Raw genomic sequence first — 24,867 nt, forward strand, 5'->3', positions numbered from 1 at the left:
AAAACTAACCTGAACTGTAAAATTTTAATTTCTACATTCAGTTCGAGTACATTTTAGAAGTATCCACAAATGTCAAGAATCATTGTACTGGAATGTTCTGTTAACTGTGTATATACAGTATGTGTTCTGGCCAGAGGCAGTTCACTCTGCACTCTTGTATGTGCAAGTGCTGAATAAACCTTCATTAAGTGAAGTTAGTATTCATCATTCATCTAAGCACACCTTTTTCTATGTGCAATCATTCTGATGGAGGTGCTGGGTATTGGAACTTGTGATACCGCACATTATCGATGACGCAATGGCTCCCATCAGGCCACGACAGAGCTGCCGTTTACGTGGCAAGAAACCTGAGTTTGAGCCATATCCAACAGATCGCAATCTATCGGAGACAGAAGAAGAAGAGGACATTACAATGACAGCAACTGTGTGCCACCACATGAGACATCCTTACCGGTTCTCTGGTGACAGTGGCCAAGATCCTAACAAGTAGCTGAAGGTATATGAGTGTATAGCCAAATTTAAATGGATGGCATTGTGTGTTTGGCTAAAGTATTTTTCTACTTGGAGGGTACTGCCAAGCAATGGTATGAGAACAAAAAGGAGAAGTTCACAAGCTGGGAAGTATTCATGGCAGAACTGGCCAAGTATTTCGCCAACACACAACAACAGGAGTGCAACGCTGAAGATAAATTAATGTGCAGGGCACAGCGCCCAGGAGAAAGTACAGCATCCTACATTCAGGATGTCTTGGAGCTGTGTAAAATAGTGGATCCTAGAATGAAGGAGAAAGATAAGGTTGCACATCTCATGAACGTTGTTGCTGAGGACATGTTTCAATCCCTACTCCTGAAGGAGGTTTCGACAACAGTTGACTTCATGAAATGGTGCCAGTATATCAAGAAAATGCATCAAAAAAGAATTACATGCAAGAAGTTTGAACGGCTTCCAAACGCCATATCGATGTCTGTGACGGAGGAAGGAACTGATTTCACAAGTGTTCTTTGTCAGATAGTGAGAGAGGAAGTTCAGAAGGCAGAACTGATTTCACAAGTGTTATTTGTCAGATAGTGAGAAAGGAAGTTCAGAAGGCAATTGGATTGCACGGCGAGCAAAAAACCGAGATTCTTCAAGAGCTCATAAGGGGTGAAGTGGAACAGACATTGAACCCAATCTCTCGTCCTTCATTTCCCTTTAAAAAGGTGAAAAAGTCGAGACCCAGGCGAAGTTATGTTCCTACAATGCCGCAGGAGGAACCTGCCTGGGCACTAAAGAAGACTGACGCCTGGAAGACCCAGGATAACCAACCAGTATGTTTCCACTGCAGATGACCGGGACATGTGGTGCACTATTGTCGAGAAAGGCAGCATATATTTTATGACGCCTGCGCCAGAAGACAACAGACCAATCTTAGCTGACGCCAACTCCGGGATGATGAAGATGAACAAGAAGATGTGGGTGCAGGATGATGTAGGTCACCATCGCCGCAAGCTAGCTGCTGGAGAGGATGCTCTCCTACAAGCCGATCAATGTCTCCATCGCCATTTAGAAGCTCCAGCCAATTACCTAGCTGCTGCAACCTGGAAAACTAAAGGGTGCGACCTTCATTGGAGGTGAGGCCGCTGAAGAGAAAAATCCTCCACCGTTGATCACTACAGAAATGATAGGAAACTACGTCAATTTCTTTATGGATGGCCGATCAGCCCAAGCTCTTGTGGACTCTGGAGCATCAAATGCAGTCAATCTGTAGAAGTACCATCGCCAGTTGCAGAAAACCATATTCGCTGACAACAAAACATCTCTGCTGAAGGTGGCTAATGGGAAATATGTAAAACCTACAGGAAGATGTGTCATGTGTCATGTGGGTATAAGTGGCCGTACACAGCCCCTAGAATTCATCGTCTTACATGAGTTGTAGACATGACGTCATTCTCGGATGCGACTTTTTGAAAGCTTCTCAGGCAATTATAGACTGTGGTCACTTGAAGATTATGCTAGATGAGATGAGAGACTGTGGACAGGAAGATGTGCAGCCCAGTGTGTGGAGACTATGTGTGCTGGATGAAGTGCAGTTGGCGCTAGAAAGGTAACTGTCATGTGTCATGCCATGCATCAACCCATGGATCTTGTAGCGGAATGTAAGAAAAGGATACCACTGAAAAATAACTTGGTCACCCCAGCCTCTGTCATTTCGTTTAAGAACGGATTCAGTGAATTGTGGATAGTTAACTGTTGCTGAGAACCGCAGATCCTTCCAAGACGCATGCACATTGCAAATGATGAGCCGTTAATTGCCAAACAGCTGAGCAGCATAGAAACTTCCCATGCCGAGTTTGTGGGTGAAATTGGCGCTACCGCTACGAGACAAGATCTTCTAGCTCAACTATCACCAGATCTCACTAAGGAACAACAGAAGAAGCTACTTGCCATTCTTCACAAGTTCTCTGAATGCTTCAATTCACATGTAAAGAGCAAATTAGACAAATCGACGGTGAAGCACCAGATTAGCACTGGAGACCATCAACCAATAAGCCAGAGAGCATAGCGTGTGTCAGCAACGGAACGTCGAATAATTCGCAATGTGGTAGAGAAAATGATGATGAATGACATCATTCAGCCTTCACAGAGCCCATGGTCATCACCAGTGGTTCTCGTCAGGAAGAACGATGGCAGTTGGTGCTTTTGTGTTGATTACAGGAAGCTTAATAAGATAACTAAAAAGGACGTTTACTCCCTTCCACAAATTGATGGTACACTAGATTGTCTGAAGGGGGCTAAGTTTACCTCAACCATGGACATGTACTTGGGATACTGGCAAATCAAAGTAGATGAGGCTGATCATGAGGAAACTGCATTTTTCACCCCTGAGGGCCTGTATGAGTTTAAGGTAATAGCATTTAGTTTGTGTCGTGCACCAGCAACTTTTCAATGGATGAAGAATAATCTCCTAAGTCGCTTGAAGTGGACGACGTGTCTTTGTTATTTATATGACATTATAGTGTTCTCAGAGACGTTTGATGAACATGTAAAAAGATTGAGGGCCGTTAAAAGTGTCTCTTTGGAGCAAAAGAAATCAAAATACTTGAGACACCTTGTGTCAAACAAACGTGTGCGGCCAGACCCAGAAAAGGTGAGATGTATAATGAAATTTCCTATTCCTAAAAGTATTAGAGATGCGAGAAGCTTCCTCGGATTATGTTTTTATTACTGTAATTTTATCAAAGACTTTTGTATCAAAGCCAGGCCACTCAAAGAGTTGTTAAAAGCCGATGCTAAATTTATCTGGGGTGGTGCTCAACAAGATTCTTCCGATGTGCTGTGAAAAGCTCCGACAACTGACCCCGTACTTGGTCTGTATGATGAGAGAGCACCTACAGAGCTACACACAGATGCCATTGGGTATGGGATTGGTGTTGTTCTGCTGCAAATTTTGGATGGAAAAGAGAAGGTTGTAGCCTATGCTTTTAGGACACTTACAAAAGCCGAGAGAAACTACTCAACTACAGAAAGAGAATGTCTTGCTGTGATCTGGGCCATGTGCAAATTTTGACGTATCTCTATGGAGGACCATTCACAGTTGTCATAGACCATCATTCAAATTGTTGGTTGACAAGTCTTAAGGATCCAACAGGACGACTCGCCAGGTGGGCACTACATCTTCAAGGGTATGACATTACCATAGTGTACAAAAGTGGAAGAAAAAAGGTGCCGACTGTCTCTCAAGAAACCCTGTGCAAGAACATCAAGACTTTGATGAAGATAGTGACTGTCTCGCTGCACTCCAGGATCTCTCTGCTGAGCAGAAGAAGGACGCCAAGATATCTCAAATTATGCTTGCCTTAAATCGGTCAGAGGATGTGAAAGGACAATTTAAGATAGTTAATGGATTACTTTGCAAGAAAAATTTTGATCCGTTTCGAAAGAGGTTGTTACCAGTGATTCCTAAACACATGCGCGTACATGTTCTACAGAAATTCCATGACACACCTGAGGCCAGATATTTAGTATTTATTAAGACATACGGTAGACTCCGCAAGAGATATTTCTGGTGAGGTTTATTTAGGAGTGTCCATCACTATGTCAGAGGAGAAAGGCAGTTCCTCAGAAACCACCTGGTCGACTCATATCAATTCCACCAGCCGAAACGCCTTTCCAGTGTGTTGGGATTGACCTCGGATGATTTTCAACATCTGCTAGTGGCAATAGACGGATTATCATTTACACTGATTATCTGACACACTACGCCATTACAAAACCCATGAAAACAGCTGAAGCATTCAACGTAGCCAAATTCATCGTGGAAGACATTGTATTAAAACACGGTGCCCCAAGGTCGTAAATTACGGATCAAGAGAAAGTTTTCCAATCGAATCTTGTGACAGAGGTAAACCGTCGGTGCAACATTACTCATCACATGACAACTGTCTACCATCGGCAAACTAACAGGCTTATTGAATGCCTTAATAAGACCTTGGCCGATATGCTATCAATTTTCATCAACGTTGAGCAGAGCAACTGGGATGAGGTGCTACCTTTCATAATGTTTGCCTACAACACCGCCAAACAAGACACAACAGGATTTACACCATTTTACCTGGTGCATGGGCATGGGGCGACTACAACAATGGACACTGTGTTTTCATTACATCCTGATGATGTGGACGATGACTACATCAGCCAGGTGTTAATCAGTGCTGAGGAAGCTCGGCACTTAGCTCGACTCCGCATGCTACAGGCTCAAGAAAGTGATCGCCGAAGGTATGATGCGAGCCACCACCCTGTTGTCTACCAGCCTGGTGACCTCATCTGGATCTTCACTCCTGTTTAAAAGGTTGGTCTCTCTGAGAAGCTCCTCAGGGGCTACTTTGGACCTTATAAGGTTGTAAAACAGTTGTCTGATGTTGCTTATGAAGTCGAAGATTTCGACCCCGACACAAGACGACGAAAGATCAGAGATACAGTCCACGTCCTTCGAATGAATCCCTATAAGGATCCTGCAACCCAGGGTAAATTTGAAGCTCCAGCAACAGGCAACAAGCAGAAAGGTGGCAAAGAACATAGCGGCAAAGGAAGTTCCAAGGAGATCACTGCCAGGTCAAACCTCAGTCATATTTTAGTACATGACATAAATTTCACTTGATACATCTACTACTTCCTGAGAAAAAGAGGTCTTAACAGATAGATGGACAGACAGACAGTTGGGGGAGGGGAGGATGATAATAATAATAATAATAATAATGTTCATGAAAAGATTCCAGAAGACCGGAAAATGGCTCTTATCCAACTTCTGAGGTCATCAGTTGCCTAGAACTTAGAACTAATTAAACCTAACTAAGCTAAAGACATAATACACATCCATGCCCGAGGCAGGATTCGAATCTGCGACCGTAGCGGTCGCTCAGGTCCAGATTGCAGCGCCTAGAACCACATGGCCACTCCGGTCGGCAACAAAATCTAAAGACATAATTGTAATATTTATAGATTTTAAAAAGACATTTGATTTGGTTGATAGGTAAACACTACATAAAGTGATTTGAGAATTCAGTATTATTTCTAAACTAGCAAACCTTATTCATGAAATCTCACACACACCAAACCAAATATAAAGTTTTGTGGTGAAATACCTAAGACATTCAAAATGAAAACTAGTGTAACACATGGTGACAGCCTGTCTCCACTCCTCTTCAACTTGTCCTACAGAAATAGTAAGAGAATGGAAACAAAAACTAAAAGAACATAAGCTATCACCAATTAAGACTGGAGACTAAGAACAGAGGTATTGAAATCTACTGTCTAGCATTTGTGGGTGATTTTGCCATTATTTATGAAAACCTAACAAATGCAGAAATACAAATCAATCTCATAGAAGAAATAGCCAACAAAGCTTGTTTAAGAATTTCTGTAGAAAAAAACAAACAAAAAAATGCTACAGAAATGCTAGTAACTGTTACTGGACAGATAAAGAGGGTAAATAAATTTACGTATTACTGAGAAGTGATTCAAGAAAATGGCTTGCAAAAATTTTTTGTACCAGACGAAGTACATAAAATGGAGAGAGCATATGGTATAATCAGAAACATTTACAACAAAAGGCCTCTCTCTAAAAAATTGAAAATACAACACTACCACTCAGTAGGAAAACCAGACTCACTCTATGCAAGTGAAGTTTAGTACTGAATTACAAGTTACACAAACTAAGAACTATATCACAGCACAGAAAACATAACTGGAAAACTATGAAAGAGGTGACTGCTACTTTTTGGACATTTATACGGAATTAATGGCAACAGGTTAACCAAACAGATTTTTAAATATCTTTGGGACAAGAAGTCAACAACAGCCTGGATTCAGGAAGTTAGTAAAGATTTGGAAAGAAACAATATAAGTGAAAAAGATGCAACAGGAAGTGAAATTTTTGAGATAAAAGTGTTAAAAATGGAAGGATTCCAAGGCAGGAGGGAGAAGAACACAGGGTCAAAATTGTCCCAGGACAGAAAAAGAATAGACAGTGAGAAGATGAAAAAATACTCGAGGAAGAAGAAAGAAGAACAAAGGAGGACACAATGAAATTGGCACTTGGTCATGAGATGACTCAAATGGAAGAAGAAGAAGAAGAAGAAGGATGTTCATGTGATATAATTACAAATTAACAATTCTGGTTTTTTTTTCTGTAGTTGTACTGTGAAACCTTGCTTCATGCAAAATTTCATGATTCCACAGCAATGGGAAGTACCCTGCAGGTTTTGATAAGCAAGTTTGTGAGTATCAAATTGTTTGATGTAAATGGCTGTATCTTTGGTTTGCACTGACTTAGAAGGGTCAATTTTTTACTTCGACACGGAACTGTAAACCTTAGTATGTGGGAGAAATTTCACATTGATATGTCTAACTGTTCTTGAGAAAATAGTTGGACTGACAGACAGGTGGACAATAAAGTTATCCGTAAGAGTTCTGTTTCTACTGACTGAGGTATGGAACCCTAAAAATATTGACTACACTCGTAAGAATTATTTAGTACATGATTTTGAAACTAGAGACAGCCATAATTTGCAACTCAACAGAATAAAATTAAGTGAAAACTCAGCAGGGTTTATTTTACAATGCCATTAAATTATGTAACAAATTACCACAATATATAATATACATTGCTGCTACCTGCTCTTTCAAAACAAAACTAAAAAATTATTTACAAAATAAATGTTTTTATATGACAGTGGAGTACCACAATTAAAACTGGTTACTTTATTTAAGGAGTTCTGTATTCCAAAATATATATAAATAATAATTATTTAAGACTAGAAAAATAAATGTAATTAGATTAAAAGAGAATTTACTGTCATTTATCATATAAAAATTGATTTTAAGCTGTTAATTTTCAATGTTTCAAATGACAAATTCCATACAATTAAATTGTTTCATGGATTAATAAAGAAATAAATAAGTCACTCAATATATGTAAAATAATTATTAAGAGACCATGTGGTATTTACATTATTAGAGAGAATTGTTTCAAATTAATTTTTTTGAATCCTCATTTGATATCCTTGGACTTAGAAAACAATGTTCACGATAAAGTATCTTGCCTGTTGAATGTCAAGTGATATAATGGCTTGGTTGGTGCCATAACAAGCATGATGTAAATATCTACCTAGAAGAGGTGTCTCATTTTCCTAAGCTGCATGTATATTACCATATATCTGATATGCTTACCTCATTATAAAGGTAGGCAGCATGTCTTGAACATAGAAAATGCGCTGTTATAGTCTGAAATGTATATTTTGTTGAGTCTGCTACATACTGTGTCTTCTCCAAGATTGTAGACAGTGTAATATCTGCAAAATAGGAATAAAGCCTCATTGCAATTGAGTTATGTTACATCACTCATGTAAGTAATTCTACCTTACATTCATAACAAACATTAACAGTAGCATTATCACACGTCTGAATGTGGGTAGGGGTGGGGGTGAGGTGATAGCTTGGTGAGTCATTGGGTGTTGGGGGGTGAGGGAGGGCAGCTAGGTGACATAAAAGTGATTAAAAAAATGACAAATGTTAGTTATATGTCCGTAACAGTTGGGCTGCTAGACTGAGTGGTATCAATACTGATCCATAGGGGTGAGTGGAAAATGGATTGTATGTAAATTGTCGGTATAGAATGTGTGAAACAACTTCAAACAAGCTTGTTACACTTATCACTTGGTATATGGAAAATCAGTGGGGGAAAGGCTTGCCGCACATCCCACTGTAGGGGTGAGTATGGGACAGTTGTGAAAGGGAGGGGGGAGGGGGAAGTATTGACAGATAATAGTGTCAAAGGTCTTCAGGTCTGCTGATTAACTGGTGACATTTCACTCCTATTGGAGGGGCAGGAGTAGAAATGTGCTGACATAAGTAGGCAACATTGAGTTTTCAGCTAGTATACAATAACTAACATACTGTACGGCTGCGTCGGCACATTCCTCAAAAGGAATTAACTTCTGTTCAGTACAGAGATAGAGGGCACAGTGCTGAGACATGAGAGGGTGCATGGTGAATGGCTCCCATGCCCATAGCTCATCTTCCACCAAATGGTTCCTGATGGTCCTAATCAGTGCTATGGTATGGTTTTGAAACTTTCTGGCAGATTAAATCTGTGTGCCGGACTGAGACTCGCACTCAAGACCTTTGCCCTTTGCAGGCCAAGTGCTCTGCCAACAGAGCTACCCAAAATGAAAAATGACCCATCCTCACAGCTTTACTTCTGCCAGTACCTTGTCTCCTACCTTCAAATTTCACAGAAGGTCTCCTGCGAAACTTGCAGGATGAGATCCCTGTAAGGAAGAATATTGCAGAATCCTGGCCTAGCCACAGCCTGGGCATGTTTCCAGAATGAAATTTTCACTCTTCAGTAGTGTGTGTGCTGATATGAAATTTCCTGACAGATTAAAATTGTGTGCAGGACTGAGACTCGAGCTTGGGACCTTTGCCTTTTGGGGGATAGTGCCCTACCAATTGAGCTATCCAAGCATGACTCACAAACCATCCTCACAGCTTTACTTACACCAGTATCTTGCCTCCTACCTTTTAATCCACAATATCCTTTATTCCAGAAGTGCTAGTCCTGCAAGTTTTGCAGAACGTCTGTCAAGTCTGGAAGGTAGCAGATGAAGTATTGGTGAAAATAAAGCTGTGAGTGTGTGTTGTGAGCCACACGCAGGTTCCTCAGTTGGTAGAGTACTTGCCTGCAAAAGGTAAAGGTCCCAAGTTTGAGTCTTGGTCTAGCACAGAGTTTTAATCTGCCAGAAGTTTCATATCTGCACACAGTCAACAGCAGAACAAAAATTTCATTCTGGAATGCTATGGTCTTATTCAATAGCGAGCAATATTGGTCTGAATTTGTGCTGCAATCACTTTGTGATCAGCAGCAAAGAAAGATAAAAGCAGTAAGGAGTAACAGAAATGAGACCAGTGACGAACTTAACATCAAAAGTTGGGAATACAAAGCAGATGAAGTGAGGGAATTCTGTTACCTAAATAATGTATGGTGGATGAATCAAGGAGGATATAAAAAGCAGAATAGCACAGCGAGTATTGCTAGCCAAATAAGCCTACTAGTATCTAACATTGGGCTTTATTTGAGGAAGAAATTTCTGGAAATGTACACCTGGTGCTGAGCATTGTGTGGAAGTGAATCGAGGATGATGGGGAAACTGGAAAAGAAGAACACTAAAGTATTTGAGATGTGGAAATTTAAAATTAGGCGGACATGAGAAATGAGAATTGTCTCTGCAGAATCATACAGAAAAGAAATGTATATAAAACACTTAAAAAGATGACAGAACATGATGATATGACACGTGTTAAACCACCAGGGAAAAATTTCAATGAAACTAAAAAGGACTGCAAAGGGTTAAAACTGTGCAGGAAGAAAGGTATACCTGTTCCAATGGTTCAAGTTGTTGTCAACCAGAATCTGGATGTTGAACACATACACTGGGAAATCAGGGAAATTCAGTTACACAAATTATGGAGTCTTATTCATTGTGGCAAGTGTACTATGTTTAATAACACAATATGAAACTCAAAACAACGAATCTGCACTGTACATATTATGCAGTTATGTAATTTTGAATCATTGCTATTCTTAGAAATGTTTGGCTTTTATTTCCTAGTAGTACATGTGGATCTAATTCTAAAAACATTTCTAATCTGCAATGACTGTTTCTTTCAGCAAGCACTCCATTGAAGAGTGATATATTCCATCCAGAACCAAACATTCTTTTTTCCAAACAATATGAAAAGCCAAAATGTAAATACTTCAATACTGTCTGCATGTAATCAACACATTCAATGATATACTTTAAAAATTACTTTGATTATCAGGCTAAAACATAACCAGTAGTTATAGTTATGGTTTGATGATGATTTGTGATAAAAGCATCTAGTGGACCATGCACTTCTGACCAACTGATGTGTCATTCTTTGTTTAAGGCACCATTTGACGTCATTATGAAGAAATAATTGGTTAAAAAAAAACACTTTTCCAGCCTTTAATGATAGCTTTCATTTGTTCATTTTATTTAGCAGCTTTGGATGTTCACATAGTGATCAGACTAAAACAATATTTTCATTTTCAGCTTTACAAAATAATAAGTACATACACTATTTAATAATTATCAGAGATACACCATTTTTCAAGACAATAACGTCTTATGTACTTGTGGCTATTACATGTCGAAGGGCAGTAATACCACACTTTAGATGTCAAATAGACATTTATTTAGCACAGAAGTAAGTGAATACAACATTGCAGTGCAAACGTAGTGTGCTGAGAGAACACAGAAAAAGATAAATCAAAGATGATCGAGCCCAAAGATATGGCACTTTACGCCAGAGGCACCACAGAGCCCCCCCTCCCCCCTCCCCCAATGGCAGTGAAGGCAGGCAGATCAGAAGTATCAGAATGTGGTTCGGAGAGGGACCACACCAGTTTTAAGTGGTTAACGGAAACTGTTAGAGGTCATCCATTGAGATGTATTATGAAAGTGTTCACTCCATGACATAAGATGTGGTGTGGGACCCAATAAGGTGGTTGCAATGCTGCTTGCAAGGAGTTGTCGCACAGCATCACGAATTCACACGATGCCAGGTGCTGGTGGACGAACGCCGGCGGCATGGTATAAGGGCGAGGCGGGGCAGGGCGTAGGCAAGCGACATGCACACCGACCCGTTCCACAAGGGACATAAAGTCGATGGCGTTAGCCAGCAATGTGTCCTCGTGACCCACGCATATAAAAAAGTGCAAGCCATGGACTGCTGTTATGTCAAAGAGAAGGACCGCCTCCACCCAACGGGTTACGCGGTCGATCATAGATAATACGTATTTGTACCCCTAAGAAGGGGGGAGCAGGCCGACCATGTCAATGTGGACATGCTGAAGGTGAGCCCTTGGGACATCGAACTTGCCTAAAGGAAGCTGTGCGTGTCTGCCAACTTTACTACTTTGGCATGGGACGTGTTGGTCCAAGTGCAGCAATCATGCCACACGACAGGCCAGACAAACAGTTCAGTGACTAGCCTCATCGTTGCCCACTTTCCGGGATGGGCCAAGTTGTGTAAAGTATCGAAGATTCCATGCTGAAGAGCAAATGGTACCAAGGGGCAGGGCGAGCCTGTAGAAATGTCGCAAAGGACTGGGGTTGTCGACCCGTGCAGGACAAGAAGTCATTGTCCTAAACTAATCACTGTGTATCTATGTCTTCGGACTGGAGTCAGGCGATTTCATCTAAGTTCAAGGGTGTGGTAAGCACCGAGATATGAGATAGATAGTCAGCTACAACATTTTCAGCACTGAGGATGTAGCAAGCATCTGAGGAATGTTGGCAAATACATTCCATATGCCAGAATCATTGCTGCAGAAGATCATTCTCCAGGTTGCGTATTGCATCCATGAGAGGTTTTTGATCCAAGTAGTTAGGCAAAAGAGCACCCCTCGAGGTCGCTCTGGAAGTGTTTGACTGCCTCATAAACCACGAGAAGCTCGCGGTCGAAAGCTGACCACTACACTGACTCCTGGTTAGTTTTTTTTTTAAAAAGAAGTGGAGAGGGTGGGTGGAGTCAGTGGTGTGCAGCTGTAAAACAGCACCCACAGCTGGCGCCTCAGGATTGGAGTGGGCAAGAGTGATGGCTTTCACGATTGCAGTTTAGAGATTATCAAATGTGTCGTCAAGCACGGGTTTGATCGAGTCCAACTTTCGTTTCCCTATTATACTTTTACTGGAGATGGTGTCGGTAAGGGCCGATTGGATGGAGGCAGTCTGAGAGATATGGTGTCGATAAAAGTTTATCATACCCAGAAAACAAAGGAGATGAGCATAATCTTGAGGAAGAGGCAGTGCGAGAATGGTTTCAACATGAGAATCCATTGGTCGAAGGCCGTCGGCCGAGACAGTATAGCCTAGGAATGTAACTGATGTAAAACAGAGTTGAGATTTATTGTGGTTGATCACCACACCATTGGCCACGAGAGATGAACGAACTGCACCAAGGTGAAACTGGTGCTCCTTGGCAAAAGAGGAAAAAATCAGAATGCCATCCAAATAAGCAAAAGTGAAAGGCAGAGGTAGCAAAATGGAATCAATGAACCTTTGCCAAGTCTGCGCAGCATTTTTCAATCCGTAAGGCATGTAACAGTATTCAAATAGGTCAAAGGGTGTGATCTACATCTACATCTACATGGATACCCTGCAAATCACATTTAAGTGCCTGGCAGAGGGTTCATCGAACCATGTTCACTATTCTCTATTATTCCAATCTCGTATAGCGCGCGGAAACAATTAACCCCCATATCTTTCCGTATGAGCTCTGATTTCCCTTATTTTATCATGGTGATCGTTCCTCCCTATATAGGTGGGTGTCAACAAAATATTTTTGCATTCGGAGGAGAAAGTCGGCGATTGGAATTTCGTGAGAAGATTCCGTCACAACAAAAAACGCCTTTCTTTTAATGATTTCCATCCCAAATCCTGTATCATTTCTGTGACACTCTCTCCCATAGTTCGTGATAATACAAAACCTGCTGCCTTTCTTTGAACTTTTTCGATGTACTCCATCAGTCCTATCTGGTAAGGATCCCACACTGCACAGCAGTAATCTAAAAGAGGACAGACAAGCATCGTGGAGGCAGTCTCCTTAGTAGGTCTGTTACATTTTCTAAGTGTCCTCCCAATAAAATGCAGTCTTTGGTTAGCCTTCCCTACAACATTTTCTATGTGTCCCTTCCAATTTAAGTTGTTCGTAATTGTAATACCTAGGTATTTAGTTGAAATTATGGCTTTTAGATTAGACTGATTTATCGTGTAAAAGAAGTTTAACGAGCTCCTTTTAGCACTCGTGCATGACCTCACACTTTTCATTATTCAGGGTCAACTGCCACTTTTTGCACCATTCAGATATTTTTTCTAAATCATTTTGCAGTTTGTTTTGACCTTCAAATGACTTTATTAGTCGATAAATGACAGCGTCATCTCCAAACAACCGAATACGGCAGCTCAGATTGTCTCCCAAATCATTTATATAGATAAGGAACAGCAAAGGGCCTATAACACTACCTTGGGGAACCCCAGAAATCACCTCTGTTTTACTCAATGACTGTCCGTCAATCACTACGAACTGTGACCTCCCTGACAGAAAATCGCAAATCCAGTCACATAACTGAAATGATATTCCACAAGCATGCGATTTTACTACGAGCCAGTTGTGTGGTACTGTCAAAAGCTTTCTGGAAATCCAGAAATACGGAATCGATCTGAAATTCCTTGTCAATAGCACTTAACACTTCATGTGAAGAAAGAGCTAGTTGTGTTTCACAGGAATGATGTTTTCTAAACCCGTGTTGACTGTGTGTCAATAGACCATTTTCTTCAAGGTAATTCATAATGTTCAAACACAATATATGTTCCAAAATCCTGCTGCATATTGACGTTAATGATATGGGCCTGTAATTTAGTGGATTACTTCTACTACCTTTCTTGAATATTGGTGTGACCTGTCCAGTTTTCCAGTCTTTGGGTACAGATCTTTCTTCAAGCGAACGGTTGTATATGATTATTAAGTGTGGAATTAATGCATCAGCATAGTCTGAAAGAAACCTAATTAGTATACAGTCTGGACCAGAAAACTTGCTTCACTATTCCGAGGATATTTACTTCTACATTACTCATGTTGGCAGCTGTTCTCAATTCAAATTCTGGAATATTTACTTCGTCTTCTTTTGTGAAGGCATTTTGGAAGGCTGTGTTTAGTAACTCTGCTTTGGCAGCACTGTCTTCGATAGTATCTCCATTGTTATCGAGCAGAGAAGGCATTGATTGTTTCTTGCCGCTAACATACTTCACATACAACCAGAATCTCTTTGGATTTTCTGGCAGGTTTGGGGACAAAGTTTCGCAGTGGAAACTGTTATAGGCATCTCGCATCGAAGTCCGCGCTAAATTTCGAGCTTCTGTAAAAGATCGCCAATTTGGGGATTTTGCGTCTGTTTAAATTTAGCATGTTTCTTTCGTTGTTTCTGCAACAGTGTTCTAACCCATTTTGTGTACCAAGGACGGCCATCTTCGGAACATCCGGCAGGTGCATAGGAATTTGGTGACACGCCTTCGAATAATCCAAGACAGAGAAGAACTTCGAGCCATTAGTAATTGCGTGAATCCTGCATTTAAGGAATGGGATAGTTATCAATAATTGTACGAGCATTATGGGACCTCTAGTCCCTGCACATGTGTAAGGAGCCACCCATCTTAGGAACAAGGTGGATAGGTGAAGACCAGTTGCTGTCTGGTGGTCAGAGCATGCCGGAAGCCAATAAATCCTGAATGATTGCTTTCGCTCGTAGAAGTTTGAAAGCATTAAGATGCCTAGCTTTATAACATGCAGGTGAGCTGTCTGTGGCAGCAGATTCTATGACAAGTGCCATTGCTGATGGCCGTTACCCATGAAGGGTGGCAGGCAGGGGGCGGCGAGAGGGGGGCTGGTGCAACAGTGGTTCACTGACCTTGCTGGACCGGAATGGCATGGGCTGGGCGTCGACAGCAGACGACGACAGAGGACATTGCAAGGCAGTCACATGATGCAAGGAATCCTGCAAAGCGAGAACATGAGCATCCTGTAGATTCGCCTGTGGCAACGTGGACATGGCAGCAGGCGGAGGGAAACTCAACAAGGGAGGGATGTAGTGTGAAGGCACAGTAGATGCAAGTGATGGTTGCAGCTCTGTAGACAGGCTGTGAATCACACTCCGTGCATGTGATAATTCAGCAGAGGAGCCGACAATGCGAGTGCATAATGCCTCATTATGTGTGCGGAGCATGTCAATTTGTGCACGCACGTCCAATAAATCAGAGAGTTGTGCAGTAATATGCTCAAGCAGAGATGCACATGTGGAAAGCGTAGCCAAGAAGATGGAGAGTAGAGTCTTGCTGAACTGGTTCGAGCACAGAAAGGTAGAGCCAGAGGCATGGCGGAATGCAGGTCTGGCTAAAGTTCGTAATGGTGTAGGAAGTCCAACCCGATCACAGGTTCATCCACATTGGTGACGTGGAAAGTCCAAGGGATGGTGTGGGAGGGCGGGGGGGCTGATCCGGTATCCTGCATCGGCGGAAAGGGCAGTGGCATAATGAAAGCGGACAGAAGGCGACCGTGGTGCGACCACAGAGCGATGGTTGTGGAAACCAGCGTGGTCAAGGCGACCGGCATCGCTGAGACGGCGTGCGAGGGATGGGGCGGGGCAGTGAGTGTTTGCGTTGTTAGGCATATAAGAATGCATGACCCCGTGCAATGGAATGTTCGAATTACTGTTCTCGAACTTCGTCGGCACATCAAACCAAACCGAAGGAGACTGCATAGCTGAGGGGTGAACCACAACGTCCTTCACTGGACTATCGTTCACAATGTCACTAAGCAGCATGCACTGTCCATGTAGGAGCTGTTTCTGCATAGTTGCACTTGACGGTGGCCATGTTGAGCTGGTTAAAGTTAAGTGGCCGCAGGCATGGCTGGGCATAGGTAATTGTTCACTTTTAACAAAATGCACATCAGGTACACTTGTAAATACGCAAGCACAGTTAATAGGGTGGGAGGCACTAGTGCAGAAAGACATTGGTAGATCCATTGTTCCGAAGGCAAAGTGAGCTGGCACACGAAGTCCGTTAATGATGAAAAGAAACACAAAATAATTCGCGAACATATGACAATGATGTCAGGGTCACCACTGTGATTATTATGTGTCATAGGGCAGTAATAACACACTTTAGACATCCAATATACATTTATTTAGCACAGAAGTAAGCGAATACGAAATGGCAGTACAAATGTAGTGCACCGAGAGAACATAGAGAAAGATAAATCAAAGATGATCAAGTCCAAAGATATGGTGCTCTACGCCAGAGGCACTACATAACTACAAATTTTGAATCTACTGTACAATTTACCTATACACATTTTAGTTCTAATACATCATATGTAAGCACATATCTTGAATCTACTAACCATATGTCTACACTAATTTTAATTCTAATACACTGCCTGCCTATTCCCAATGTTTTGCATATAGCACACAGTCACTGACTGAGTAGAACTTTCTAAGGAATAGTTTTAGTGTCTATTACACCACATGACTATTTCCAATGTGTTGCATGTAGCACACAGTCACCGACTGAGTAGAAAGGACTTTCTAATGAATAGTTTTAGTGTGAAATTTAAAACTTTATAGGCATATAGATTGTCCCACAAAACTTTGGGCAAACTGCCAAATGTCTGCAACTTGCTGCCACGAAATTTTGGAACAGAGTCTTTTGCCCATCTTCATGTGAATACCGGTGAAAATACACTGTGATCAGTGTGTTTTTGCCAGCATTCACCTGAAGATGGCCAGAAGAGTCTGCATCAAAATATTGTGGCAGCAAGATACGGGCACCCGACAATTAGCCCAAAATTTTATGGAACAATAGTTTATTCTTTGGTTAAATGTCTCTTTCAAGGTGATGTTTGAAATATAAGTACTGTAAAGTTATATGGTTCTATTGCCATACAAGTAATGCTTCTTTCAAGTTTGGCAGTGTTCTGTTGAGGAGCTTTTAACTTTATACAGTTTCTGGTAACATGGCTGTGTATGTCTATTTTTACTGAACTTGTTCATATGCTCCCATGCAAATAGTAACATTTTTATACAGAGTGTCCCACAAGGAACTGTTAAAATTCAGGGATATGACAGGAATTAACTCCTAAGCTAAAAAGTCATTGCTATTGATATTTTGAGATGTGGTAATATGGATCAAAATAAGATAAAAATGTTTGGTAAACATGGGCTCTAAAGTGGACACCTTCTGAACTATGGGCACTTGTTCATGTTCACTTTTCTTCTACTGAACAAGTGTTCATAGCTTTTAAGTACATACTTTTGAGCCCATTTTAAGTACTGGAATTTTTCACTTACTAACACCTGCCAAAACATGGAAAGCAAAGAACTTGTGGAAAAAGAGATTTGTTTCACAGTATCGAAGATGAAGAAATGCTCATAGTTCTTAAGATAAATATTTTTTAGAGCCCATACTTACTACACCTTTTTGCTATTAATTATTGTTCCTGTCATATCCCTGAATATCACTCATCCTGAGGCACCCCATATATATGCAATGTAGAACGTCAGAATTCGAAGTTTTTTGAATAGTGGCTTATAGCCACCTGATCTTCTTGCATTAGCCACTATTTTGATTGATACTTTTTGCAGTTTGAACATTTTAATTGTATCCCTCAACTTGACCAATATTTCTACCATGAAGGTCATTACAGCATCAAAATAAAAGAAATGCACCATTTTCATAACCTTATTTGCTACTAGTGGGTCAATGTTCTGGAGAACAAATATGGAGGAACTCAGTTTGATAGTTTTGGTAGCAATGTAATCTTTCTGCAATTATCTACAGTGAGTCCTAAGAATTTTTTTATTTTGAACTGCATCTATATCCAGTACTTGTAATTGTGAGGACCCCGCCATTCTTCTTCTGTTGTTGCTCCTAAACAGTATAGGTTTCAAGCCACTGAGTAATAGATTCAATCACCATTTTCTTTTTTTTTATGGTACTTTATAAATTTGTGTCATTGGTGATGTGGGTGGCATCATCTGCAAAAAGAATTGTTTCACTTTCAGTGTTTTGCACACTATGATTTGCTTGTTCAAATTCTGATTAATATTCCTTTATGCTGCTTGTTTTTATTTTCAGGTATGATTTAATGATACAAAGGCCACTCACAAATTCACATTTACAGAAAGCTGTCACACCATCTGTGGTTTTCTCGCAAGTGGAAACAAGTGAAAGTCCAATCAGAGCGATACGGATATGATTGATATTAACTCTCAGAACAGTTTGTTGATTAGGACCTGGCAGTGTTCTACATGTCACTTCATGGAGATAGTACTGGAAACTGAGCACCACACATATAATCACTGCCATGAGAATATGCAAGACAGTCATTATTCTCTTCCTCAGAAAAATTATTACACCGCTGTGAGGTTTCCCCAGTTTTCACTTTCAATGAACCAGATTTTGATGTGTCTGTAGCAATAAAATTATTGTTGCTGTTATCATGTATTATATTACTCTATAGCTTTCAATTTAGTCTTACAAAGTTAACATTTTCCTAGATATGCCATATTGACAAAAAAATTTGTTACTTCTTGCTATTTTGCTCCATTTTACCTTTTACATTTTTCTTATTTTCTTAATATTTGCAAAGAAAAGCTGATGTTGTCTGTTATTAATTACTTTCTTTCCTCAAGCTGTGGGTTCTCTCGTTTAATGAGCATTACAACCAGAAGGTGAGCAACTGACCACTTTGCGGACACTCAAAAGTACTTGCCATCTGGAACTTCTAATTGGTCTTCTATTATGGGAGACGAATTTATCTGTAATAATATTTGGAGAAACCTACTGGCTACATACATAAAAGGTATTTTCACACAGAAAATAACTTCATAATCATGGAAACTTCCCTGCCTGCCCAGATAACTGTTCGAGTTAAAGTGTCATTTCTAGGACAGGCAGGTGCGCTGACCCTGGATTGAGTCTGCCAGGCAGATTAACAATGAAGGGCGGTGTGCCACCCAGCCTGGCATTCAAGTCCTGCCTCAGTTACATAATTTGCAACCATTCAGAAAATTTTCACTCCTTAAATTAACCATCAATTAATAACTGTGCCAACCCTGTACAGATGTAGGACAAACACACAAGAAAAGGAACCATGGAAACTTCTCTAATTTAATTGGAGCATCAATAGTAACCACGAATGAGATTTTCACTCTGCAACGGAGTGTGCGCCGATATGAAACTTCCTGGCAGATTGAAACTGTGTGCTGAACCGAGACTCGAACTCGGAACCTTTGCCTTTTAATAGTGCCGGCCGCGGTGGTCTAGCAGTTCTAGGCGCTCAGTCCGGAACCGCACGACTGCTACGGTCGCAGGTTCGAATCCTGCCTCGGGCATGGATGTGTGTGATGTCCTTAGGTTAGTTAGGTTTAAGTAGTTCTAAGTTCTAGGGGACTGATGACCACAGATGTTAAGTCCCATAGTGCTCAGAGCCAGAGAGCCTTTTAATAGTAAACATGTTCACACAAGTGCTTAACCAGTATTATATCTAATTACATTTGTTACAAAGATTTTTTTCAGTACAGGCATTGCTTTACTGTCTTGGTAAATGAGAACAATAGGTAGCTTGCAGCTGATGTGGTTGGACATAGGAAAACATTGAGACTGAAATATTTTCAACAGTTCAGTCTGGAGCCAGCCTTACACAGGAATGCAATAAATATTCTTGCCTTGAAGCCAATTACAATAAATGATGTTCTCTTACACTATGCTATTGTTGGAGATGAGATGTTTTCCTTTGAGAAATGGTTTGTTAGGACAGTATACTATGAGCAAGCTCTTGACAATTAAAACAAAAAGATAATCAACTACCATGTGAGCTTAACTTCAGATATTTCTGAAACATGCATGTGGAATTTTAGTATCCATATTCCAAATTTTTGAAAGTAAACTGAAAATCTAATACTAACTTGAAAATCTTCTCAGATAGCTGCTTACACAATTTTCTGAGTCAGTATATTGAGCAGAAAGTGAAATAATCTGTAGATGCAATGAGGCATTACCAAACTTTTAAGAGGATTCATCACATGACACCCTGAGAACGAGAGACCATTTCAAGAATTCATTTAACCCAGTAAGTCATCACTTGTTGAAGCCTTACTACTTGATATACAAGCAATGATTATATTTGCCATGATTCTTTTTTTTGTTAGCATTACAACAATGTATTCAGGATTCTCTGGCTATAATATTGCAATTCAGATTGTGATAATTTTTGAGCACTTTCTGGATTATCCAGAAACATGATCAGGCATCTGCTCCTCACTCAAGAAAGATCCAGCTACAAAGTCTACCAGAATAGAAATAAAGGTGAAACTGCTTGGTAGTTGTATTTATTCTATCAAAAATCTCCTGATGCCAATTAAAAAGTGAAATGATAATTAATTGGACACCCTAGCTGCAAGCAGGCATTGATATACTTCATTGGGGACATGTTGAAAATGTGTGCCCGACCGGGACTCGAACCCGGGATCTCCTGCTTACATGGCAGACGCTCTATCCATCTGAGCCACCGCGGGCACAGAGGATAGTGCGTCTGCAGGGACTTATCCCTTGCACGCTCCCCGTGAGATCCACATTCCCAACATGTCCACAACACTACATTTGTAGTGCGCCTAATAGATGTTTGCCCACCATACTCATTACTCGTGGCAGATTAATCTACCAAGTCCCGTACGAGTTCGGGCATAGCGTGTGCGTTCACACAAGAAGGTCAAACATCTATTAGGCGCACTACGAATGTAGTGTTGTGGACATGTTGGGAATGTGGATCTCACGGGGAGCGTGCAAGGGATAAGTCCCTGCAGACGCACTATCCTCTGTGCCCGCAGTGGCTCAGATGGATAGAGCGTCTGCCATGTAAGCAGGAGATCCCGGGTTCGAGTCCCGGTCGGGGCACACATTTTCAACATGTCCCCAATGAAGTATATCAACGCCTGCTTGCAGCTAGGGTGTCCAATTAATTATCATTTCATTTCTAGCAAAGCTGCATGGTCATTGACAGTAACTGTTCTTTCGGGAACAGATATTACCGTCATATATAGTTAACAATTAAAAAGTGTTATTTGAAGACTGAAAACTAGAACTCACTCTCATAGCTATCCTCCATATATGAAAAGATCTGAACATGTACAAAATATGACTGTTTATTGAACCCTTACAGCCTCACAGTGTACCATTTTCTTACTGTTATTTTTACATAGGTTACAATGAGAATCTAATATTCAATATGGTTCAAATTCCTGAATTTCTGTCATTCCATGCCTCTCAGAAGCCTCTTTACTTTAGGAAGGGTTCTTAGGTAATCAAAATTTTTGCACCATGGGCAGTTTTAAAAAACATATTTGATATAAAAATATTAAATTAACTATTCTGGATAAATATAATAAATATAGCTAATTAAATTTAAGACAACAGTACTTTCAAAGAAACTCTTAAATATTTTGTCACACATTATTTTCATTATGCTCAACAATGAGAAACTTTTTTCATGCAATGTACATGAGCTTTCTACAAATCCCTACAACATGTAAATAACTTGGCACACATAATAGTTCAAATGGGAACCCAAGTTGGAGACAAATTGTTTCTTTTCCACAGAAAATGACATGCTTTTGTGTTTCACTCTTACGTCTTTGCTGCCTGAAAATATCTCAAGGACATAAAAGAGATATGTTGGATAGTCATGTTAATGCTTGCTATCTTCAGAAATCCTACCACAAGGAAAAATTTAAAACATCTCCATTGTTCCTTGGCTGAGTGTGCTAGATACAAAGGGTAGGCAATTTATCTTCAGTTACTATACGAAGCAAACCTGTGGATGGGAGCAGATAGGAAGAAATATCAACTGAATAAATACATCTCATTATATCCGGCTAGCAGTACTGCTTTGTAACCGACACAAACTTTTTACCTCTACACAATTTAAAAAAAAAAAAAAAAAAAGGGTTCGAGTTGACTGAGACATTAACATAGCATAACTGATGCCCTTAGCGTTGCATACTGAAGAAGTACTGTGTTTTCCTTTCCACTTATGGGTTCAAATAATTGCTACATTTGTTACTATTAATGAAATAATAACACAATTACTTGGAGATGTTCTGCAGAATATAGGAAGGCTGACAGATTCTTGTGCAATTTTTTCCTCTGTCGCCTTCCAGTTCTTGGTAGTCTGTATCAAGAAATTACGCATGTTATTTTTTGTTCTGTCCTGCTGCTGCTGATCACTAAGTGCCCACAAATATAACAGTCTATTGTTGATGGAACTGTTGCATTCATTGAAAACTGTTTTTCTGTGCATAAATTCTTCTTCCACATTACGAAGAAGCTGAGCCTCTTGATATAAAATGCAAAGCTGAAAACGGACAGAAAATAAATATGTTGAAAGCAGTGGCTAGTGTAATTAATAGACTAAGGCTTAAGTAATGTCTTACAACAACTGTTACACCAGTATAAACAAAATGATGTTCCATAACATTACTGTTTAGTGCTTTTACTGAAAGGTGATAACTATAGGGTGGATTTTTGCAGCTGTTCATATATGTACTATATTAAACTTTAAGAGCATACTTTTTTTTGTAAACATGTATTATAAAAATTGTCTTGTTCTCTTAGTAAATACTAAAAAAGACATAATTTAGGAATGGGAAGTAAATAAGCGTATTCCTGACTTGGTCACATATGAGGATTGAATGAAAAGTAATGCCTCCACCTTCTTTAATCAGGTTTTGATGGGAATATTTTAATAAATCAAACGCATAAATAATCCTTAGAATGTGATCTTTAATTACCAATATTCATTCTTCCACATAATCACAAGCCAACTGGATACATTCCTGCCAACAATGAACAAGCTTTCTGAAGCCATCGTGGAAGAAGTCGACACACTGTTTGCGCAACCACAGTCTCACAATTCTCTAAGCGACATCAGAAGCATAATAATGTCCCCGCAGATTGGCTTTCATTATCAGGAACAGATGGAGGATGCCATATGGTGTTGAGAGTCAGGAGTCAGCATCTGGGGTACCAATCATGCAGAGCAATAATGTGACCCACATGTTCTCATGAAATGCCGATTGTGCTTGCAATTTCTCTCTGAGTGCTACAACGATTGTCCTGAATCAATCTGTCAACATTTTGCTTGGAAAGCCACAGGATGTCCAACTCTTTGTTTGTCATGCAGGTCAGATGTTCCTGCCTCAACATCTTTAAACTTACTCGCCCAAAGATGCACAGTACTCACATCAACACAATCACCATAAACTGCTTTCATTCTCTGATGAATCTAATTTGCGGTGACACCTTCTGCTGTCAAGATTTCAATGACTGCACGTTGCTTAAATCGCACTGACCAACCATCTGTGCAGGATTCCATACTTTACATGTAACAACATAACCATTCAATGCTAAGACTACCCACCAACTGGAGCTGTAGAGAAGAGGCTACAGAACAAGCCAGTTCCTGCCGTATACCAATGCTGCCAACTGTTGAAAAGTTAGGAAGGTGGAGGTGTTACTTGTCAGTCAACCCTCATATATCCTTCTGTGTGAAGTTGAAATTCATGTTGGTTGTGAGCAGACTTCACGTGTGACATTATTATATGTGTTTGCTGGTTTGAATGGCTGTGTCAGGAGTAATTCAGTTTTAAAATGGAAGCTGAAATCAAGTCAGGTCAGATTACATATAGTAACCAGCATTCCAACATCAAAATTGAAACTCTTCGTGGAAAGAACTCGATGGAAAATCACAGAACTTGAGAGAGGTGTGTGGGAAAAGTGTAGTGGATCATAGCACAGTCTTACAGTGGTCTGCTCATTTCTGTGAAGGTCGAGTAAACATGGAGGAAACCCAAAAAGCAGAATGACATCAACTGCAACAGACCACACTTCTCAGGTTACTGTCCATGAAACTTTGAGAAAGGATCAACAAAACACATGGGAGGAAATTGCATTTGAGGTCAGAATGTCTGTCACTTCAGCTTACAGACTAATAACTGGGCAGTTAAAGATGAGAAAATTTACTGTGAGGTGAGTTCCACATGCTTGCAGCTGGTGTCCTCATTTTGCACGATAGAGCAAGAGTCCATACCACCCTACCAGTGAGAGAAATGCTTGACAAATCTGGACAAGAAATACTTCCCCGATCATCATATGGTCCTAATATGAACCCACCAGAGTTTTTATTTGTTTCCCAAATTGAAGGAAGAGCTCTGTGGAAGACGTTTTGATACACTTGATGAAGCCTCCAGTGAGGTGACCTGATTGCAGACAGTTAAACAATGAAGGTGTGGAGTATAGAAGTTACCAAAATGTTGGGGGGATGCCATAAGCAAGAATGGAGATTAATTAGAAGGCCTGTAAAGGTATTTTGTAAAATATATTATGTTTTTCAACTCTGTCTTACAGTGTGCAGAAATTTTGAAATGATCCTCAAATAATAATTTAACTGGTGATTTAATAACAATTTTTGCATTTGGTGGTGAGATGTGCTGTACCTTCCATTTAAATCAATAAACATTTTTGTGTGAACTGTACATATAGTGTAAAATGTGATTTCCAATTTTTTCTCTGCATTTTAACTTTAATGAAAATATTAATTGTGGAACATTATATAGGAGTACTTGAGTACCCTATACTTTATTTATCTCAGCAAACTCTGGAAGGCAGTGCTAAATATTGTGTGTCTCTGTAC

The 24,867-nt window shown here is 40.2% G+C and overlaps 2 non-coding genes across 2 annotated transcripts; one reads left to right on the plus strand and one right to left on the minus strand.

The window, feature by feature from the left end:
- Positions 1-20,620: 20,620 nt before the first annotated feature.
- Trnat-ugu (transfer RNA threonine (anticodon UGU)) lies at positions 20,621-20,698 on the minus strand. Its single transcript has one exon. It is a non-coding gene; the product is annotated as a tRNA-Thr (tRNA).
- Positions 20,699-20,999: 301 nt separating this feature from the next.
- Positions 21,000-21,074, plus strand: Trnat-ugu (transfer RNA threonine (anticodon UGU)). Its single transcript has one exon. It is a non-coding gene; the product is annotated as a tRNA-Thr (tRNA).
- Positions 21,075-24,867: the final 3,793 nt, after the last annotated feature.

Source organism: Schistocerca cancellata, chromosome 9 (genome assembly GCF_023864275.1).
Source record: "Schistocerca cancellata isolate TAMUIC-IGC-003103 chromosome 9, iqSchCanc2.1, whole genome shotgun sequence".
NCBI lineage: Eukaryota > Metazoa > Arthropoda > Insecta > Orthoptera > Acrididae > Schistocerca > Schistocerca cancellata.